The sequence below is a fragment of the Chamaea fasciata genome, unplaced genomic scaffold, assembly GCF_029207755.1.
Source record: "Chamaea fasciata isolate MVZ Bird 193981 ecotype frontalis unplaced genomic scaffold, bChaFas1.0.hap1 SCAF_4, whole genome shotgun sequence".
NCBI lineage: Eukaryota > Metazoa > Chordata > Aves > Passeriformes > Sylviidae > Chamaea > Chamaea fasciata.
The window spans coordinates 12,753,960-12,763,951 of record NW_027094089.1 but is presented as its reverse complement, the minus strand read 5'-3'; the positions used below and the strand labels follow the sequence as shown (position 1 = coordinate 12,763,951).

General features: G+C 46.3%; 1 protein-coding gene across 2 annotated transcripts in view; it reads left to right on the top strand.

Annotated features, from left to right (window-relative positions):
* The first annotated feature begins 5,262 nt into the window (after positions 1-5,262).
* The window catches only part of ARK2N (arkadia (RNF111) N-terminal like PKA signaling regulator 2N), a 44,952-nt gene continuing 40,222 nt past the window's right edge, over positions 5,263-9,992 (top strand). The window contains exon 1 of one of the 2 annotated variants that reach the window (XM_066180865.1): positions 5,263-5,337. The gene's annotated coding sequence lies outside the window, so the exon portion shown is untranslated. Of the gene's footprint in view, positions 5,338-5,513; positions 5,559-9,992 lie in introns of those variants that run through there. The other variant, XM_066180866.1, reaches the window with a different exon arrangement.

Genomic DNA, 9,992 nt, shown 5'->3' with positions numbered 1-9,992 from the left:
TTGTGAAGCCTGGGGCTGTTCCCCCCTCTCCACACCCACTGAGCAGCTGCACCACTATTTCACAGAATGTGAAGAGCCTGAATCTGGAGAGCAGCAGGGCCAGACTAGACTGTCTGGAGAGCTGCCTGAATACATCCACATGTTGCTTCCTAGCACTGGAAACTCAAGGAGGAAAAAAAAACCCCAGCAGCTGCATCCGAGCTGTGTGTCACAGCTGAGGCATCCCCAGTGCACGCAGTGTAAATCAGTGGACAGGTGTCATGTCCGACTGCTCAGCTCTTGTTGGAAATCGGGAAAAGTCAAATAAACAAGGTTTGTGGAGCCCTTTGGGAAGGTTTCTCAGCTCTTTGGTCTTGCCTGGACAGAGTGCCTTGCAGGAACCCTTTCTTTCTGGTGTTTTGGGACAGACCAGCTTTTCCCACATGGGGATGGGATGCTGGAGGAGGAACAGCTCCCTGAAGTCCTGCTGAGACAGGAGCACACCAGACTGACTGAGAAAACCCCTGATTCTGGGCTTCTCCATCTGCCCTGGCAGCTGTTGCGTGTTTCCATGTAGGTCACAGCGTGTGGCTGCCAGCTGGACCCTTGGCTGTTGGATAAGATGGAATAATCATCCGACTGAGAGGGACGTGAGGCTAGGGAGGCCTCCACTGCTTCACTGTCCCTACAGTGTACATCAGCTGCTCCACTCTGAGCTCCCAGATGGAGTTTTGGAGACCCCTGTGTTAACACCTGCAAAGATGAGAGCAGGTGCAGGGCCAGACTGAGCTGCAGACATTCCATTTTCCCAACAACATGCAAAAGGTGTTCATGTTTTATTGCTGTGTGCTCAATTCCTCCTCCTGGAAAACATGAGGAAATTAACAAGAAAACACAAAACAAAAACAAAAACAAACAACCAACAACAAAAAAGCAAAACAAAAAAAGGAATTAAAATTACGAACTACATGAAAAATAAAAATTATGAAAAATAGGGGTCAGCCTCAAGGGAAAACTCAAACACATTTTACCACAAATTGACACACTGTTCTTATCGGGCCGATATGCAAAATAATAACTGCTTTAGGAAAAAAAAATCATCTGCAAATTAGCAAAGTATTGTGGATCTATTTAAAAAAAATTTAGATAATAAACCCAGAATAATTAAAGTAAAATACTAGAGAAATGCAGAATCCATCAAGCAAATTTAAGGTTTCTAAGGTGACATCAATATATATTTTACTTAAAATGCATTGAATCGAAAGACATGTATGGAATCTCTTTTGGCTGTATCTTTTAGCTAGTACTACAGAAATACTCCATCTGTTGCAAACATTTCATTGTGGTTCCTTTCCAGTCTTCCTTTGACTGAAAGTATTCAAAAACCTTTTTTCATTTGTATAAATCCTTTGCTAGATGCAGGATATTAAGATGGGACTTTAATTAAAGATAGCTAAAAATATTGAAAGTTTCAAGATTTATTTTAAAAGTAAGTTAGTTGCATTTGGTACCATCTTCAGTAGAACACTCCAAGTATCTTGATACTCAATACTGGTTTGGGCACTTATAAGCAAAATTTAATATCCAATGGTAAGTGTGTAAAAGATCTTTCAAATTACATTTAGACTTGAATGGGTCTTAGAGGTCTGGGAAATGTTTTGTATTTATAAGCTGTTCTTTGAAATTTTTAAGTACAGGGTCAGCAGTGAAACAATAGTGATCCTGGTCTGCGTGACCTTGCAGGAAATCCTTCACTTTGCCTCCAAGCTGATAGTCACTGTTAGTAACTTCAAGCAACTTTAAAAGCATTTCTTATTTTGTTAAATACTCACTTTTCCAAAGAATTTCAGTACTGGGCTGTGTTTCTGCTTCTCCAATTCACAAATATTTCTCCTGCAGAACTCACCACATGAGTAAGCAGAGGCTTTACCAATGAGAGTGCGTTTAAAGTAAGACTTGTGGTTCCTTCTGTCTGTGCCAGGTACCATCTACATGGGAGGACATGGTGCTGCCTCCCACTGCCTTGAAGTCCTTCAGTATTGCACCATCCTGAACTGTGTAAACTCAAGTAAAAACACATCCAGCAACTCCAAAATTACTAACTAATCTAATAAATGCTTCCTCTAGCTCCTTGATAAATATACCTCTAATGCTAATGAAGCAGCTGTGCTAGTTAATTAGATTATGTTGGCTGATAAAACCTAGCAGGAAGGAAATGTTTTATTTCTTTTCCTTCCCAAAGAGACACTGCCTGTACCTCGGGGATGGATGAACACTATGGTGTTCTGGACACCTTTTCCGTGACCCCTGTTTAGCGACTGCTGTGACTGCAGGGGAGCCTGAGTGACCTCAAGAGCAGCAGGAGGATGGCTTGGCTCGGTATCAGCAGCACGTTTGTGATTTCAGAGACTTGGAAAATGGGTGTTGTTTAAATGTTGCTTAGGAGGCAAAGCCTCCTTTGCAGAGGATGCTTAGTAATGTGCCTATGGATAAGCTCTTCAAGAGCCTCCAATATGAGCTCTTAAAAAGTCATTCTTCAGTCTGGAGCTGGAGGGAAACATTTGGCCTGGAGCTGGGAAAGAGAAGGGAGCAGGGACAGAGGAGTGTCCCCCTGCCAGGAGCTAGCTGAAAGCAGCCATCCTGGATGCCCTTATGAGCCAAAATGCACTCAGAACCAACTTTTACTTTGACAAGAGAATGTGACTCAGAGCTGTGCTCCAGCACTGAGCTGATTTCCTCCAATTGTCCTTGGGGAAGCGAAGAGATTCACTTGTTCAACCACTTTTCTTCCCAGTGGAGGAGTTCTTATCATGTCCTTGGGTGAAAGGAATGCTGAAATCATTGCACTCTTGGCAGACACAGTCAAAGAATGATAACATGGAGCCAGAGGAGCCTAGATGTGCTGAGCTCTACTCCCAAAATTCCTGGAGCAAGCACCACCTCCAGCCTTTCCTCTTACCTTCCTAATCTTTCAGCCCAATGTCTCTGATGTTTCAGAATGAGTCCCCTGGTATTCCCCCTAATCTGGCACTTAAAATCTCAGGTAATAAAGCTTTCACCATTTCCCTTAGGGAGACAATCTTCCAGCCTGTGGTTCTCCATTCAAAAGCCTTCCACATGGATTCTCAGCTTAGATATACCCTTCTGTAATTTCACCCCATTAAATTCATTAATGTAGCCCCAGCCTTCTTTCTCCCTTGATGCTGCTTGCCTCATTCAGACATTTACGGATCACTGGTGTCTCCCCACTGAGTTTACTAATTCCGCTGTACTTAAGACAGTAAGAATTTCTTTTCCTCTCTTTTGTAAAGCCTCCAGCCTGCCGATTCTTTCAGCCATGGAGTCTTGGAGCTCCTTCCCGTGTATCACTCTTTCTGCAAACCTAAGGCAGATGCTCACCGCCCTCCTCCGTGTTCTCATGCTCTCCTGTAGTCCATCCAAAACTGCACTGCCTGTTCCTGACTGCCGTGTCCCAACGCTTGTGAGCTGCGTGCTGTCCTCCGGGTGTCTTTCAGGGGCTGTGCCTCCAAAGCACGTTTCTCCCTAGAAATACAGGTTCTGGATGTTTCCCCCCACTCTCTCCCCCAGAAGAGCCAGCTGGGTGATGAAGGTTGATGGTCAAAGGCGCGTAGGAAATCGGAGTGGCCTCTGGATTCTGCCCGCAGCCCAGCACGGGGAAGGCTTTGTCTTTGCTCAAGTACAGACTTTGCTAGTGCTTTCCTTCATGCTGACACCACGAATAATGAATTCACCTTTCTTGGCAAGAAATTTTTTTACATATTTGGTGGGAAGTACCTCGCGAAGTACCTCGCAAAGTACCGGCTTAAAAAATAATTGTGGATTCCTGAAGGCGTGGTTTTGCTTCTAGCTGAATCTCTTAATCTCTCATAATATGACAAATACTTCGGAGGTGGCAAGATGTCTGTCTGTTTTTCCCGAATCCAGCACACGATTTGAGTGGTGGTGCGGATAGATTTCCCGCACAGTTCCGTGCTACCAGCCCTAGGACTGAGTCTGTGCCACGAGCAGTTCTACGGTGAATGCTTAACGCTTGAATTTCCCAGGTGTTCGTAGCCCTGATCAGGACTTATGGACTATGCTGAAATGATTTCCTGCCACACTTCCGAGTCTCAGGGACGACACCTGCAGCTGTGCAGGACAACTCCCGGGGTGAAGAAACGCCAGGACGGTCTTTAACGAGGGCATTACAACGTTTAAAGTGTGCATTACAATGATTAAAATGTACATTACAGTGTTTAAAGTGTGCATTACAATCATTAAAGAGGGAATTATGGTGTCGCTGAAGCAGCACGCTTCCCCCACGCAGCCTCCAGGGCTGGGGTCTCCAGAGGTGCTTTCCAAACCCAAAGATCCCCGGATTCTGTGGCCTCAGGGAGCGCAGGATCGCCAGGATCGGTGTCGAAGGGAGAACGTGCTCGGAGTGTGTGAGGGGTGCTGGGGGGTGTGTGTCACAGGGACAGTCAGTGACAAGGAACATTGATGGGGACAGGGACACAGTGACTGTTACAGAGTGACAGGGACACTGACAGTGACACCGTGACACAGGGGCAGTGACAGGGCTGGTGACGCAGGGACACAGGGGCAGTGGCTAGGGACTCAGGGACACAGGGACATAGGGATGGTGATGGTGGCGCAGTAACACAGAGACAGTGGCACAGGACAGGGACACAGTGGTGGATATAACGACAGGGACAGGGACACACGAACACAAGGATATACAGACCGGGACATAAGGGACACTGTGGCATGGGGATAAAGGCACAGAGGGACGACACAGGTATACAGGGACATAAGAGTCCTAGGGACACAGGCACATAAGCAAACAGGGACACAGGGACACGATACAGGGACACGAGGACACAGGGACGCAGGGACACCGGGACATGGGTGCACGGGGACGGGGACACAGGGACACGGGGACAGGGACACTGGGACGCAGGGACAAAACGGACGCAGGGACAAAACGGGCGAGGGACACGGGAACACAGGGACACAGGGACACGGATAGGTACACAGGGACGGGGATAGAGCGACGCAGGGATATAGGGACGCAGGGATACAGGGACACGGGGACACCGGGACAAGGACAGGGGGACAGGGCCAGGGTCGTCGCAGCCCCCCGGGTGGCGGCGCTCCCGCCCTTCCCGCGCCGGCCGCGAGGGATCGCTGTGGGGCGCGGGCGGCGCGGCGGGCGGAAGTGACGGCACGGCGGCCCCGGTGACATTCCCGGCTCTTCCCGGCCGCTCCCGCTGCTCCCGCGGCTCCGGCTCCTCCGGCCGCCCATGCCCCGGCCGCTGCCACCGCCGGGGAGGCCGCGAGGGGCCCAGCCTCGCACAGGTGAGCGCGGTGCCGTGCGGGCGGGGGCGGCCCGGCGCTGCGGGTCGGGGCGGTACCGGCCTGGCTGTCCCAGGCGGGAGCGGCCCCGCGGCGTCCTCGGGGGTGGTCCTAAAGTCCCTGCCCCGGCCCCGCCGCCCTCCTCTGCCCTGGCCTCGCCGGTCGAAACTCCCCACAGATCCCTGCAGCAACTCGGGAGCCTCTTTGTCTTTCCCGGGACTTTTGTAATGTGCCTTTTTCTTTTCTTTTTTCCTTTCCCCCCCCCCCCCCCTTTTTTTTTTTTTTTTTTTTTTCTTTTTCTTCTTCTTCTTCCTGTAACGACTTTTGAAGTGTGAGCTATTGGAAGTTACTCCTTGGAAAAACAAGGGGTGCAAGGGCTCCGGTTGTTTACTTCTGTAGGGGTTTCTTTGCATCTTGGTTTACCTTGGATTTTGTGTTTCTCTGCTGGGAAAATGTGTTTTGTATGGGAAGGACGCTCAAGTTGTTCGTTGCGTATCTAGCCCGGGTTCCCCTTGATCTCCTGACATCTAATGGGTTGCAGATGTGGCTCCGAGCCACACAGCCATCCGAGGGGAATATAAAATTTTACTGTGCTACTTGTTCCTTTTTAAAAGCGAAAAAAACGGGGGACTGAGCGGACTTGTAATATTTTAACTATTGTTAAAACTTGTAATATTTTAGTTATTTCCCCAGTTCCAGTACTGTAACTTTCTTTGCCTGGAGGTTATTGGACAACAAAGGCCACTTTCTGAACGAACGGAGGGTTTTGTTAGTTAGTGTGTTGGGGTTATTTTTAGGTTTACTTTGTTTCCACCCTTGTTAAGTAGCATCAAAGTGTATTTATGTCTTAGTTTCTTAACCGTGGAACAAGGCAACTGGCCTTAAAGTTTGTAGGTACCCTGGTGAAACTATAACTGCAATAACTTAGTTAAACAAGGTCGTGGTTGTAACTAGTTATGCACTTTAAACCAGCACAAAGTACCTAACAACACTTCAAAAGCTGAAAAAAACTTGTGTGGCAAGGTGGCAGAAGTCAGTCCTGTTTGATTTTTTTTCCCCCTGACAAGTGATTCTAGCTTTTAAAAGTGAATGAATAAGTAAATCTTTGAACCCTTGAGCATCTCTTTAAAAATGTAAAATTTCTTTTAATTCCACCTCCCAGAGATTTTATTTGGTTTTAGATCTTCTCTGATACTTGTCAAGCATCAGACCAAATAATAGTTTCACTTATAGGTAAGGGCTAAACTATTTCCACTTTTCAAGCTAAAAATTTAAATACAAACAGTAATGCCTCTCCCCTTGGAACAGCAAACAAATGCTACATTTGAAATGTGTCTCTTAAAGCAAGTAACATTGCTTAAGTCTATTAAAAACGTAATGTTTGACCTTGAGGTGGAAACTGAGCATGGTGCTCTTTTGAGCTACCCACCATGTGGTTCTCCTGCCCCAGTTACCACATGTAATTGCTGTTCCTTTGGTACAAGTGCTGGGAGCCAGGGTGTCAGGGCAGCGCAGCTTTTCCTGCTGCCCTGGAGAAGGGTAATGTGGCCTCTGCGGAGGAAACGGGTCTGTAACAAACTCTCAGGAGAACAGTGAGTTGCTTGTCATGTGTTTGCTAAACCCAGATGTCCCCCGATACACACACACACACACACACACATATATGTATATATATATATGTATATATATGTGTATATATATGTGTGTATATATATATATATACACATGGTAGCAAAGCACTGAGAGGAAGTGTGGGGAACTCATCTGTCCAGCAGCAGTGATTCTTAAGAGTCATTTCCTGAGTATTCCTCACCTCTGGTGATCTAGAGAAGGCTGGCTCTTTCCAGGCACGCTCCAAAGGGGGTGGTTATGTGGCTACTGAAAGCCAATAAAAGCAGTTTTCTGTGGTTCTGGCTTACCAGGGACATTGGTGCTCTGTCTGGGGAACCAAGGGCAGGGACGCAGAGGGTGGTGGAAGGTGGTGTCTGAGTCTGGGCAGCTGGTATTTCTGCTTGAGTACATGAAGGTAACAGTTCTGACTCATTTTGAAACACTCACATTTTTTAATTGCACTGCGTGGACTATTTCTGTTTGCTCTCCAGCTCAGTTGCTGGAGTGGTGGAGGAGGTGCAGTGAGAAGTCAGGGAGAAGGGAGGACTGTGGCCTTGCGCATCCAGGCGTGTGATTTGTGTGACGGTGCAGCCTGGTCATCTCTACCTTCTTAGAAGGAATCACAGAGCACAAACCAGGAGTGTGTGCCTTAAGCTGGAGGGAGGGGAAACAGGAAGGAACCTGAAGCTACCCACAAGGCAGTTGAGAACGGTCACCGCGCACAGAAGATGTTGCCCTGCTCTAGCTGATAAAGTGGAGGTAGGAAGGATGTTTGGGTGCCTTTGACAAGTGGGCACTGTGAAGGGGGTGGAATTAATGGGGTATGTTAAGGTTGAGTGAACAAAGAGTAAGTATCATATGGGGCTTTGGACATCAAACATTAGGGAGATAAGTTGGTATAAATCAGAGCAACAAGATATAATTGCCTTGGCTGTCCTGACCTCCTTCTTCTTGCTGTATATTTCCCTTTAAAATGCAGGATTCTTTGCCTGGATCCTGTTTATTTTCTTCCGTTTCTCTTGTGTATTATCACATCAACTCCCTCCACCACCAAGGATGTATGTGCCATCTTTGACCTGCCTATGTATCAACGTCTCACTGAAACATCTGTTAATGAGATGGGGGGTCTGTACATACACACAGTGAAGGGGCTGCACACTGAGTGATCCAGCTCTCTGGTTACCCTCTGACCAAAACACCACCAACTATCTAGCAATATGAAAGCTTTGGAAAGTTTTTCAAACAAGTAAATAGTTCCAAGCAACTGCCACATTCTTGTCCATTAACATTTCAAACTTGTGTTGATGGTACTTTTTGAAAGAATTGGGTCTGTGTCAATCTCAGCTTCTGTGTTTTTATCTGCAGTTGACAGAATGGCTTAGAAAAATGCAACCATTGACAGAAACTGAGCACTGGATTTAATAACACATTTATTAGATCAAAGTAAAAGATTTAAATACCACAATTGCCAGCGTGTAACTTGTACTCTGGAAAAGAGTTACTAAAACTTTTGCTGGCTTGTACATTACTGGTGGCAACGAGAACTGAAAATTAAGCAGCACTGGGAGAGGGGAACAGGCATAGTGCTGGGAAAGAGCTCTGAGATAAAGTGTGGTACAGTGTGTGTTGATGGTCTGAGATGACCTTATGCGGAAAGGAAACAACTTTTGTTTTTCCAGAACTAAAATAAGTGTTCGGCACATGAATGGGAGTTCAGCCTTTAACTTTATCACTGTAATTCAGGAGCAGCCAAACTTACGATCCTGGAATCTGTGGCAGCAGATATTAATTGCAGGGAGCTTGAACAACACAAATCACCACAAAAATTGTACTTTCTGTCACATCTTTATTCCAGGTTTTTAATACATAATGCAGTTCTGAGTCTGTGACTTGAGATTTGGAACACAGTATCCACAAATGTGCGATTTTGAGCAAAAAGAGAACTGGATGAAAGGGATTGTAAATCAAAATGTGCATATGGTGTAAACATTAGCCTGTGCTGTTGCTTTCTCTGATGTAGTATGTCTCTGAGCTAAGCTGAGTGACTGATACCTCATCACTTACTCAGTGTTACTGTTTAAGGGCTCAAATTTAAATCTGTGTTTGCCCCCTTCCCACTTGTTAGTGTTGCCTCTCCCCATGTCTGATCGGCGTGAATGGAGCCTGTAGCAGTTTCTCCGTGGATGTGACTGGCTTCCTGCGGCTGGGGCACACACGGGTTACTCATGCAGGGCTGGAAATGAGATGCAGCTCAGCAGTGCAGGTGTTGCAGTGACACTGTGTCAGATGCATTACTGACTGCTCCAGGAGGTCCAGTAACTTGCCCATGGTCTTGAGGTGTGTCAGCTTTAGGTTCAGAATGATTCCACCCAATATCCCTTTTTATTTAAGAAGGTGTTCAGGGGTTTTGTATCAATTTGACCATGTAGTCTCTCTCCAATGCTCAGAAATTGATCTAAGTAGCAGAATGGCATATAGGCTTCAGCCTTACCATGCCTTGTGATATTTGGTCTCTGAGAAAACAGCTTAGAAGCTGTAAATACTCAATCTGACAACTTTTGAATCATAAGTGTAGCAGGTGGTCACTTTTTAATTAAATGCAAGTATTTGAAGACTCCTTCAAGCTAACATTTTTGTTTCAGTGTGTGTGGATCATGGATTTGACATTATAGTGAGGATTCTACAGTGTCCTGCAAGATGCTCTTCTGTGTGATGCTTCAAAATTTCCTGAAAATGAGGAGGAAGAGCCAGACTTTGATTGAATAAGTGTTCCTCATGGTACCTCTCTGCTGTACTGTCTTGTTTCATGATGTTTGATCTTTAGCATTTCACAACTTTTTTTAGAGAAGGCAGATTTCAGTTCCATTCATCCAACATGGGCACAGGCCAAGTGACTCAGAGTAGCAGAGCTGGGAATAACTAAGAACCAGACTTTGTAATACCAGTTGTCTGCATGATGAAACAATTACCATTTCAGTAGCTTTTTTTTCCATGGGACTATTGCATTTCCGTGGTTCCAGTGTGAGGCTGGTGCTCCAATAGCACTG